The following is a 13,413-nucleotide window of genomic DNA, read 5'->3' on the forward strand; positions in this document are numbered from 1 at the left end:
TTTTGCAGTAAAGCATCACGCTGACCTTGTTCGAATTAAACGTGATGAGTTTTGTGAACCTTTGTTCTGTCAATTTTAAAATGGTGTTGATGATTTTCCTCTTCTTGAGTGCTTTGTCTTGTCTGGTGTTTAATCTGGTGCTCTTCCAGACTCATTGGATCTCTGGAGACCCAGGGAGTGGTGAATTTTGAGAATGACTTCTGAAATCCAAAGTGGAGGAATGCAGCTAGTTGTATCTGACCACACTTAAACACTGAACGATATTAAAAAATATTAAAGGGGTCATATGACACGGCTAAAACGAATATTATGGTTTGTTTTAGATGTAATGCAATGTGTATACACGATTTAAGGTTCAAAAACGCTGTATTTTCCACATACCGTGCATGTTTGTATCTCATCTTTGCCCCGCCTCATAGCACACTATGATTGGCCAGTTAACCAGTGCGTAGTGATTGGTCGAATACTGCAAGCGTGTGACAGAAATGTAACGCCTCTTACCATATTTGGAACATCAGGTTCCAAAGCAATTGTACTGACAGGTACGCCCACCTTACTCGAGTATACATTTGGGCGGTCTTAGTCAAGTCATACCACGAACTGACGTAGATTTGTGGGGGTGTGGTTACATGAGGCGTTTCAGGCAGGTCTGGGTGAGCATTCGCTTTTAGATAGAATGCATCTTTTGTTCCCACACTTTCATTTTTGCAATTTTATGTGTCTAATACATGCATGGGCAACTTATAACACACCAAAGACACAGAAAAATTTGTGTTCTCGCCATATGACCCCCTTTAAAAAAGCAAGCAAACAAACGGTAAATGATCACCGCACAATAATATAATTTTCTTGTTGGTCATGCTTTTTCCTCTAGGATTTTGTAAAAAAAAACTGTGATGCTGGATGACCTCACATACTAATAACATATTTGTGATGTCATCGTGTAGTTTTTGAGTTGCGACTTCAGATCCGTTTATCCAAGTATTAAACTGATTTAAGCAGTAAAACTGAAATAAGGATGAAACCTCGGATGTCCAAATTTGCAGTTTTTCAAGAAATAAAATTTTTAAATGATTAAATACTGTGTTGTCAAAGTTAACAAGCACTTTTGAATACGTTATATTGGTTAGATATTTTCAAAACGCAGTGACAAACATAAAGGGTGACTAATAATAATGATTTATGGCAAAAAATAAAAACCACTGCCGTCCTTCTGAAACATTGTATCTCCATTTTCATGATATTTAACTCGCTCTCATGTGATTAGGGAACAAACTAATTAGTAAGATTTGCTTACTCGCACAGTTTAACCTGTACAACAGCACAGTTTATTTTTATTTAGCTTTCATTCCACAGCATCAGGAAGCAGACGTTTAGCGGAGGACTTTCATCGCTACAGGCCATTTATGTAAGACACGCTTTAGACCGTTTCTATACATAGCCTCTGTTCTTCCTCTACCTAAAATAAATCACCTTCCACAAATGAAAAAAAAAACATCACAAAACTACTTGAAAAAAGTGCTTACACCTGAATTTGGACGTTGCCCAGCTCACGTCGCCCGAACGCCCAACACCTCTGTCTCGGTGGAATCAACACTGGTTGCCTCTCAATGTGTTTGCCGCCTGCAGTGTATGCCAACACTACATATTAGATGTGTGTTCACGGAAGCATGACATAAGAAATTGTTTGTCTAGAAACCCCGCAGGGAAAAGAGCCGGTCTGCTCCGCACGTCCACATCAGTGCATGAACTTCTGAGAGACACAGATTAATCTCAGTCCTGGATTAAATTACACTGTCAGTAGTGCTTCTCCAATGAATCTGCTGTTTACTCTAGTACTTGCTTTAATCTGTTTGGAGAAAATTTACCTGTGTGCTTTTTGAGCGTTTTTCTGATTCCGTCTCTCTAAGGGAAATTAAATGAGAGATTTATGGCGAGCGGTGTATCAGAGCATAACCGCTTGTGCACATCTGAACGTGAGTGATGGACTGCTGCGGTTCACTGGGAATCTGATATGCTGTAGGAACTTGGAGTCGTATTATGAGGTGTAGGCTTGAAACAACATCTTTGTTGGTCAAAACAGCACAAGAGGGAAACAGAATACTAAGCCGACATTGTAGAAACTGTCATTGCATATCATTTAAGCAACTATCATACCTGGACAGTAATTTGGCTACTTCTTATACTTTCATCAGGTCTATAGATAAAAGGATAAAAGGTGCCCGCAGGTCACCAGTTAGGGTTGTGGTACCCTATAATCAATGCCCTGAATGTGATTTTTTTAACGTATCTAACAGATCTACATCTATTAAATTCATCCATAAAAAAAAACTCTCAGAAAATAAAAACTCTACAACTATGGAAAATAAATGATCTATTATCTATTAATTCATGAAAATAATGTAAAACTACCATGAAAAAGATGAAACAAGTTTAATTTACTGTAACAGCAATATATTTCAATATATCTTATGGTAAGTCATATGCATATCCACATTGTAAATATTATATTGCAAATACATTTTCTCTTGTTAGTCTTTTTTCTCTATATTTTTGTGTTATATTTTGTTGCTTTCCACTCAAAAATCCAAACATACTTCACTAGATCAGATTTACTGATCAAATTAACACAGCAGAGATTCGGGTGGCCATTAGCAGCAATCTAATCTATGATGCTATTATTGTTCTCTGTGCTTTGCTAATTGCAATATTTATGGATCTGTGTAGAAAAACATCCACTTCCTTAATGCCAACACTGCCATACTGTTTTCCCTGCTGTGCTGTATTAAACAAATCAATCTGTTCATTTGTTCAGACATTTAAAGGTGTCATATCATCATTTATTCAGTGCCCAAACTAAAGGGAATTGGGCTTTAAGTAAGATCTTTTGGACTAAGTAACCATTTGTCTGTTTGTTTGTCTATCCATCCATCTCTTAAAATCTGTTTGTCTCTTCCTTAGAAGTGACAAAAATAGACATCCACTTTAATTTAATCTCTTCCATTGATCAAATAACGTCATCCCCACTGTCCTTTTCACAAAAATAGCAAAACTAATACCTTCCAAAATGAGTGCAGCGGTTCACGCAGCCACGTGTGCCGTCAAATCATCATATCGTGTCACGAGGTGCCAAAACATTCTCCCCGTTTATTGAAGTTGAATTTCAGAAGGTTGAATACACAAAGCTCCGTGAATGAGCTGGGCTGATCTCTGAAGCATTAGCTCTCCGTCAGGCTGTGGTTTTGGAGCAGGTGGTGGAGCTGTATGGGGCTGCAGCAGGTAAGGCTAAAAGCCTCCAAGCTGGAAAGGTCACATCTTACACGGATGAAAACCGATTTAGGGCACTGACTTTGAGAAGGTCACGATGACACGAGACTGTTCGAAACATGAAAATAGATGGATTGAACTCGCCATTCTTGGGGCCAAAAGACCACATGTAGCTACCGCACATGGGTCATTTCATGTTCTGCAGGGTTCCTCTGCATGCTAAAAACTCCTTAATGAGGAACTGGGTAGGAGGAGTAAAATTAGGCACTATTTTATACCGGTATGACATGCTTTCTGCATGAAGAATTTGGATACTTAAAGGTGCAAAGTGTGATAAGGAGGATCTATTGACAGGAATAGTATAATATACATAACCTTACATAATGAAGTTTTTATTACCTTAGAATGAGCTATTTCTATCTACATACACCATGGGACCCCTTACAAGGATATCGCCATGTTGTTTCTACACTAGCCCTAAACGGACGAACTGTTCTTTAGAGCGCGTTTCGTAAATATGTTATCGCCTTCGGCAAAGAAGCCGAAACGTGACGACATCTTTGTCCCGTATCAGCCACCGTAGTGCTTTGAAAAGGAGGGGCGTGGTGGAGTGAGCCGTCGGTTGCAATTCACAACCTCACCGCAGATGCCGCTAAATTTCACACACAGGACCTTTAAGCCAAACGTAAAATGTTTGAATGCTATAGTAGCTTTAAGATAAACCAAGCAGTATTTATTTTGAAGAAAGAGTCCTAGCACTTTATTTTACAGTCCTGTTTTGCATGTTCAGGGTGTGTTTTTATATTATTAACAGTTATAGTTATAATTTAAAATAACAATGAAGATGGTTGACTATACATCTAATAGAAATTATTGGTAACACTTCACAATAAGGTTTCATTTTCATCATTCAAAATTTGGCTTTCAAATGCTTAAGTGTGTTTTAAATGCTTAGATTACTGGGGCACAATTCAATTTAGTGTATTACATCATTAGCTTGACTCACGTCAGTTAAAGGTGTCACCCTGGCAACATGTTCAACTCGCATGCAAATGCAAACAACTTAAAGAGTATAATTCACCCATAAATAAGAAAAATCCATCATCATTTATTTATCCTAATGTGATTCAAAACCTGTATGACTCTTATTTATGTGGAACACAAAAGGCAGCTATTTTGAGAAATGTCTCAGTGGTTTTGTGTTCATACAATGGAAGTCAACGAGGATCACTGTTGTTTGGTTACCAATGTTCTTCAAAATATCTTCTTTTGTGTTCTGCAGAAGAAAGAAAGTCATACAGGTTTGAAATGGCACGAGGGTGAGTTTTGGGGTTAACTATCATTTCAAAGCCGCATGGCTCCACCCAACCTTATTCACTTCAGCCGGTCAGCACTTCTAAACATGCTGTACTTGTGTACGGACACACGGCGGCCAATGTCATCAGTGTTGTAGACATAAGTCAGAGGTGAGCAGTAGATGCAGTGCTGACGGGCCGTCATTCCTCTGGGGAGGTGTCAGATAAGGACTGCAGAAGGTTGAATACTCCATTACCTGCAGGCACCCTCTTATCTGCATGCTGTGTGCTGCAGGGATTCATGCAAAGGGAGCTTAACGTCGAAACTCTTATTTTGAAGCGGCAAACATGTTTCGGATAAAAGACGGTGTCTCAACGACAATTTATGTTGTGTTTGGAGGTGGTGCCAGATACAGGACAGCAGCTACTGGCAGCTTGATCTCACAGGAATTTGTAGCTATTACGAGGCCGTTAGTTTGTATGAATTTGTATGATGTGAATCATACAAAATGATTCGATTCAATTTTTGTTCATTTTAAGCTGTTTTTTGGAAATTTGAAGCAAAGTTTTTTTTTTCTGTACTAGAATTCTATCACATTGTCAACTAGCATAGCTTTGTGGGAAAGGCCATTTATAAGGCTAAAGCTATGAGGGATGTTCTGTTTGACATTTAGCAAAAAACTTTTTGTAGTATTTCATTTTAAATTAAGCATTTTTCTTATATTTGGCTTTCACATCAGTGTATTTTATGAATTAAAATAAAAACTTTTGGAATGTTTTCTACCAGTATGTGACTCAGACATTTTGGCCTTGTAACTTAATTTTGTTTTAACCTTTTACCAATTCATTCATTCCAATCTGCCCTTTAAGCGCTACTCTAGCTATGATTATGCGGGAAACAAAAAGCGGTAAACGTGCAAGGTGTTAAACTTTCCCATGGGAAGTGGCGAGGTGTTTATATGGGGTTTCTCCTGCTGCTAGAATTGTGTTCGGCGTTGTCACTGTATATAGCTCCGGGCACCGGCCATTACTTACAGCTCATTCTTCATTAATAATAAAGAGATGTTGAATTATTCACATGCCGTTGGCCACAGGTGAGGAGGACAGCATGGGGTGACATTGAGCAGACTGTCACTTCATGCACTCGAGGATGTTGTGGGTTGAAAACTGCTGCTCTGTTGGCATCGGTTTCGGGGCGAGTTTAGAATGTCAGGTTACTTTCCCCCAGGAGCCGATAAGGACTGAAATATTACGTTATTAGTGACGCTTGCTAAATAAAAAATCTGTATTACAATCGCTCATTAAGGATTTGAACAAATCTAACTGTTAGTGTTAAACATAGCTAGATACTTAATATGCATGATTTGCGCTACAGACGTAAATAAATACTTGTTTAGGTGTGTTAACTTATTACTTCTCTAAGTGATTAGATTAAGGATTTTTTATATTTATTAAAATATAAGAAATGTAGAAGATAGATACAGATATTCATACACAGATGTGTCATTCAATCACTGCCCAACACGCCCAACATTTTGGTCTACATTAGTTGCCAATGTCACTCACAGATTTGACAAAAAATACATTTTACAATTGTGAATGTTTTTTTAATTCTTTTTATTAAATCAATATTACACGTCATTTTAAACTATGGTAACTTTTTCATGTAGTGTTATCTAACACATTTGTCTTGTTGTATTGTGTTAGTTGCGCTATCGTAACACCACACTGTAAAAGACAACTATTGGATTTACTTATTTTTTGTTTTAATTTGTTTAAAGTTTTGCATATGTAAATTCTACTTAAATTTTTTGTAATGTTTTTTTTCCCAGTTTTAATGTAAATGTTACTTAATCTCTTTGTGTCAAGTTTTTGCACACATTTCTTTTTAAGTCAAATTTACTTTTAAAAAACTGTGTGCAAAAACAATCAAAACTAGACAAAAACTAGCCCAATGACCCTAAGCCAACACTTTAATGAATAAAATCACCTTACCTTAAGATTTAAAGCCGGTCAACACAAACCAACCACTTTTAACCTGCAAAAAAAAGCTGTGGCAAAATGCAATCCACAGAACGTTCAACAGAGCCCGGCTTGTACTGTTCCTATATGGTCGGACGACCTATATACAGTATAAAAATGGTCAATAATGGGACATCTATGTATATGTAGCTACACAGCGAAATGTAAAAAAAGAATCCTTAGACTTTGGAGGGGCTGAGCCATGCAACAGCACAGTAATGGCCAAGCTACTTCTGGAAATATCTTTCTTTCAGGGGCGGACTGGGAGTAAAAAGTGGCCCTGGGCTTCTTCAGCAGTGATGCACAAACTATTCTATAGCACTATAATTAATAAATGGCCTTTCATGCCACCTTGCAAACTCAATAAAACATTAAACCGTAAAGGCCAGTTCAGTCTAAGCAACAAACAGAAATCAAAATGACATAAAAGTCCAAAATCAACATTATACAAGTCTTAAAAAGTGAGTGTTTAGGATTTATAAATCGAGAAGAGAGGAGAGAAAACATTCACTCGTTGGGCTTAATAAGTAAGTAGCTTACTTATAAGCTTAGTAAATAAAAAACAAATTTGACAGAAAAATTAAAAGTCATTTCATTACCTGTGATGATAGTTCTGCAGTCTATTGAACTTTCCATGCTAATAAAACAGACTGTATACACACAATCATGTCTTATGCCTCATATGCTGTAATCTTATCTGTTTCAGTGTGTTTTTAGACATGTTAACTCGAACACACGTCTTAAATTATGTGACAAACCATTTTTCGAAGTTTTCAACGGCAAAACTCACAAAAGTTAAGTAGTTTGCGCCTCTATATCTTACTATTTAACATTTTTATTGTAAAACCATTGGCTTTGTTATGTTTGCCTTCTTACATCTCACTATGCGGTCATCATTAAAACTGAATCCCCGCATTGGAGTTCGCGTATGTTAAGCACCCGCCTACCGACAGTAAGTTCTGTCTCTTTCAATTTGATTTGCTGTATTCTGTGTGGTCTCTGTAATTTGATTGGCTGGAATTCTGTGAACCCGGTCTTTATTAAATTTGATTGATCAATCTTTTGATATTGACGAGCACTTGTTACCGCTGCTGCAACCACTGTCTGGGACACAGAAATCACAACAGCCAGATGGGGGAGGGCAGTACATTCGCAAGCACAAACACACGCTCTTTTGTTGGCGGCGCCCGCACGATCGACGCACTTATCCATCTGCATAGAAAAGAGATGTAATATTATGGCTTCTGACTTTTTGTACTGAGTGGGCCGACCCACATTTGCCAGCGGCCATACCCCCCCAGGTAAAACTCCTGGTTCTCCAGATGGACAGTCCGCCACTGCTTTCTTTGGTTACTGTTTTTGCTTTATTCATCCAAATGTGTGTTGAACTCGATGTAATGTTAAAAAAACTTCCAGATGTAACATTTAATCAAATTCTTATTCAGTCAGAGCGGTTCAGCTGCAGGAAAATGTACTGATACATAACCATCAAACTCATATTCTGGGATTTGTAATGTGGTAATATGGAACACACGGAGTGTTTTCTATCTCCTCCACCTCAGACATTCGGTGTTATCATGACTGAGAAGGTCTGCTTAAGTGGGCACTAGCCGACTGCTGATTTCAGTTTGTGTCCCTGGTGAAAGCTTGGAAATCTTGCAACATTGCAAAAGTTTTGAGGCACAGCAAACAGGCAGGGTTGCGGCTCTGGTTATGAGGGCTATATTTAGTTTTACACATGTAGTCTCCAGCCAGCCTTATTTGAGAACGCTGCACCAGGGAATCCACAATGTTCTTTCCACCAACATCACCGATATGACTAAACTTCCTGGAATTAAACAGCAAAACCTTTAAGCTTTGCTGTGATTCTGGTTCGATACTCGGGTACGGCAAAATCACAAACAGTTCAAGCTTCTCCTGATAAATTCTTTTTTTTTTTACCCCCTCGGCCCGGGAATGATGGGTTACTTTTTGACGTGGGGTCAGTTGCAGCCAAAGAGCCCAGGGGACTCTGGCGGTTTTGCAATGTGAGGTATGATTCCACCGCTCGCCCGGTGAGCTCACTGGAGGGCGAGTCTATAGAGTGCCTCTTTCTATCTGCTTTGGAGGACAAACCCTTTCTCATGGTTGGTTAGACTAATCACCGTGGGGACCGACTCCCCCCCTTCTCCTCACATCGCCCGCAGCCAGGTATCAGAAATAGGCCCTGCCAGAAAAAGCACCGAAGAGAGAGATTAATGCGTGAGAAGGGATTTCAGTCTCCATGAACATGCTGAAAGAGATCGTGTGGTTACCAGGGCCCACCACAGTGCACCGCAGGACCAGAGGAACCTCCAGGAGTGATATCCTGCTAATTGCCTTACTTTGACATTTTAATAACTTTAATATACAGGTTCACTGGAACGTGTCCGTGTCACATTTCAACCCAAATCCAAAAGAAAATACTGAAAATATACAACAAAAAAACATATTTTATAGGAGGAAATGATGCATATTTTAAGGGTCATTACATTTTTGCACATTATCGTGATAATTAAGCATGTGTTGCTCCCCAGTTCTTATTATCGAAAAGCGCCTGGATGTGTTATTTTAGTCTGAAGTTTCTTTTTGTGTGTCTAATTGTCATTGTTCTAAATAGTAGAAAATTCTTAACAAAAACACTTATTAAAAGCATCTTTAATTAAAATACAACAAGCTACCATGAAGTAAACATCTTGCAGTTGCATTTTTTTCACATTACAATTAGGGCTGTCATGATGTCAGATTTTCACTATATGATTATTGTGGCCAAAAGAAGTCACTATAATAAAATTGTAATATCCATTGTTTTTTAATAAATAAATAATGCTAATGAAAGCACCGTGGAAATCGCTAAACTAAACTAATGATTCACACTCAAAATTTGAGTGTATGGAGGTGGATAGAGAGTTACCAGTGGGACTCTTAAGGCAAAAATGTAAACGGGTGCTGAATTATTTACGATATTAATATATGTGTAGTATTAATATGATTTTGATATAGGCCTATTTATTTAATGTATTGCGTAATGACACCCCATATTACATTGAGTTAAAGAAAAAGTCATTATCTGATTTACAGCATATTCATTTTGTAAATATATGGCCAAATAATTTTTTTTTAATTAATTAGCAAAAATATAAACTACAAAAAATATGAATGCCTTGGAATTATAAGGTTCTACATTTTTGTCAAAATTAAGTTATTCATATACTCCTTTTTTGTGCCAACTTATTTACATCCTGTAATGTTTTTTTCGTTCTGTTGTGTACATTTTGGGACTTTTTTAGAAAACAAAAAGGTTTTATCTGCAAAGTCAAGTTTAATGCAAAAATGTGACGCTCATAATGCAGACAGAACTTAAATTCTAAGGCAATGATATTTAAAGTTGAGTACTTCCTCAGATTTAACACATGTTGAGATTAAATAAAGGTTTGGTTATTGGCATATTTTGTAGTAAATCTTAAAAAGGAAAAATGGACCACAATCTAATACCTCAGTGCAAATCAACAGGTTTTGACTTTGTGATGAAATATGAACCGGATTTCATGACAGATGGGATTTCTCCAGACAGTGTGTGACACGGGGGCATTCCCCACAGTGTCGAACCCAACGCAAACCATGAAAGACTAATCGCCATTTCACACTAAAAAATCCAATGAACTGTAATTATTCAATTCATGTTTCTGTGATTAAGGTGAGGTGTCAAACAGGACTATTAATAATTCATGTTCCCAGACAGCCCTAGGAATCTGCCTTTGTAAAATGCGCCATGGATCCGCTTTATGGGTTTGTCATTTTTTGAGTTCTCTTTATTTGCCCACAACGCTAATTCCCACAAACAACCCAAAAGGGGAAAACGAAGAGAAAAATTCCTAAAGCGCAGCAAATAGAGTGCGATTAGGAACGTTTGCTCTCTGGTGGATCCTGGTATCCATTGATATTCTTCTCAGGACCTGGCAAACATTCTCCGCTTACAGCAAGGAGAGTCTTATCATGGAGTCTGACTTTGTCAACACTATTGGATTCGACACTGTGTGGAGAGTCATAGATTAATAACTTCCATGTAGACGGGAGGGTGGGGGGTGTTTGGGGGCTGGAAGAATGAATGATATTAATGGGTGTGAGAATCAGCGACGCCTTCGTTAAACTCGAGACTGACATGCCAGTTCAAAGTGGGTTGAGCCATACGGGTTTTGGGACCGAGAGATGTCATTTGTGCTGGGTCAAGGGTATTTAACTGCCAGTGCTGGGGTAACTTTTTTTTTTTTACCGACAGGACATCAGGGTTTTAAAGGAATTGGATGTGTACGACAAAAGCCGTGTCTTCCAAATTGCTGTTGTGAGAATTAAATGACAGTACACAGTGTAATAAATAGAAGCATAATTCTGGCTTTCCCAGAGGTGCTGGTTTTGTTTTGCTTTGGCACCAAAGGGGCTTCAAGGTTATTTTGAAAACTGAAGAATTATTTACCTTAAAGTTAAATTAATGTTGTTACGATCATTGCGCAAGAACCCGTAAGACGACAAAGTTCACAAATGTTTCTATAAGACGGCAATGACCATATGTTAATAGCAAATGGAGACATTTCGTGACCTTCGAATTACAAGGTCTGCCAGATATTAAGGTTTTACATTCCATTTGACTTTGCAGATAAAACCTTTTTGTGTTCTAAAAAACTCCCAAAATGTACACAACGTAAAGAAAAAACATGTCATAATGTAAATAAACAAAATAAGAATACACTCTTAAAGATAAAGATGCTTCAAATGTTTCTTCGATGCCATAGAAGAACCTTTTTTGTCTAAATGGTTCCATAAAGAACGTTTAACATCCGAAGAACCTTTCTGTTTCACAAAAGGTTCTTTGTTGCAAGATTACATTGTTCAGATTATGAAAAGTTAAAGGGGTCAGTATTATCGTGTGTTTTAGATGTAATGCAATGTGTATACACGATTTAAGGTTCAAAAACGCTGTTTTTTCCACATACTGTGTATGTTTGAATCTTTTTGCCCCCCCCCCTCTCTGAAACGAGCATTTTTAACAAAGCTCAGCTCATTGGCCAGTTAACCAGTGTGTAGTGATTGGTCAAATACTGCAATTGTGTGATGGAAATGTAACGCCTCTTACCATATTTGGAACATCAGGTTCCAAAGCAATTGTACTGACAGGTACGCCTTACTTGCGTATACATTTGGGAGGTCTTAGTCAAATCATACCACGAACTGACGTAGAACATATAACAGAAATTGGTTCTTCTATGACATCGATGTGAAGAACGTTTTAAGAACCTTTATTTTTAGGAGTGTATGTGAATAACAACTTTGACAAAAATGTCAGAACCTTATCATTCCAAGGTGACGATTTGCTCAAGTTATCTGCTTTTCTACCTAAAACAAAGTTGTGAACTCCACTGGGTCTCTTGAGTTCTAAAAGAGCAACTTCTGAACCATTAAACTTAGAGAACGTACAGTGTGTGCCTTTTTGGTTGAGTCCCTCACTTACACACCTTCTTCCCATTGTTATATTCATCAAAGAGCCACTTAAAAACTTTCCTTAATTTGTGCAGAATCTATATTTAGAGCGCATTCCCGTTTTTCATCTTCTGCTTCACCGTTATGTCACATGCAAATAATCTGCACTTTTCACCCTACGTTTGACTACGTGTTGTCAGAGTTGGAAAAGTTGTCAAAAAGTGTTCTTCGTAAATTATTCATGACCTGGAATATGTTGCCTCGAAGTAGAAGAATGCAAAAGTATTTACATAGGGTTTTTCTGTCATTTTCAGTCGTGTAACGAAAATTGTTGCGGTGTCATTTCAGTTCTTAGTCTCACCTCAGAACGCTTATGTTCCATATTCATATTGACAATAACGGGTTGTATAGCATTATTATTCAGCCGGGTCTGTAAAGAAGTCTATACAGATGGCGCGTGCTATAAAATTGTCTGTTACGCTCCTCATCAAGGCGATGTTTATGGCAGGCAGCTCGCAAAGCAGAAGGTCAGGCATAATGAAAGCATTAAGCTTATGCATTCACACATGAGCAAACTTTAAACTCTGAAAGAGAAGGAAAAACTATTGCATTTGAAAAAGCATCTAATTGTGTCGTGTATTGATTCATTTGTTAAATTCGTAGCAGTTAATCACTATTTATACATTTATCAATATCTATAAGTATATTAAAGCCTGTATATTAAAATAAGCCTATCGCTGACTTCTAGTCCACAAGCAGTCTATTTGACAGTCAGATTAGTCCGTCATGGTTTATTAAAGTGATAGTTCACCCAAAAATGAAAATTCTGTCATCATTTCCTCACCCTCTTGTCATTTCAACCTGTATGACGTTCTTTCTTCCGCAGAACACAAAGGAAGATATTTTAAAGAATGTTGGTAACCTAACAATGGCGGGACCCATTGACTTCTACTGTATGGACACAAAACCAATGCAAGTCAATGGGTGCCGCCGTTGTCTGTTTACCAACATTCTTCAAATTATTTTTTAATAATAATGTATTTTGCAGACCAAAGAAGTCATACATGTTTGAAATGACAAGAGGGTGAATAAATGATGACAGGATTTTTATTTTTGGGTGAACTATCACTTTAAGTAATGGTCTATGTACATATGGACTGCTTTGGCCTTGACAGTACATTACATTCAGCCATTATTTGCTATTATTGACAGCCCTAGTTTAAATATAAGTAGTAGATAACTTAAGGACTGATTTCTGTATTTCACGTTGTACTGCCTTGAGACATGTTTAATCACTTTCAATTTTTCTCTCTCCCTCTCTCTTCATCCCTCTTTC

General features: G+C 37.7%; 1 protein-coding gene across 5 annotated transcripts in view; it reads left to right on the forward strand.

Annotated features, from left to right (window-relative positions):
• Positions 1–13,413, forward strand: part of cadm2b (cell adhesion molecule 2b) — a 208,298-nt gene that overhangs the window by 122,906 nt on the left and 71,979 nt on the right. The gene's annotated exons all lie outside the window — the stretch shown is intronic.

The sequence above is a fragment of the Triplophysa rosa genome, linkage group LG14 (assembly GCF_024868665.1).
Source record: "Triplophysa rosa linkage group LG14, Trosa_1v2, whole genome shotgun sequence".
NCBI classification, from domain to species: domain Eukaryota; kingdom Metazoa; phylum Chordata; class Actinopteri; order Cypriniformes; family Nemacheilidae; genus Triplophysa; species Triplophysa rosa.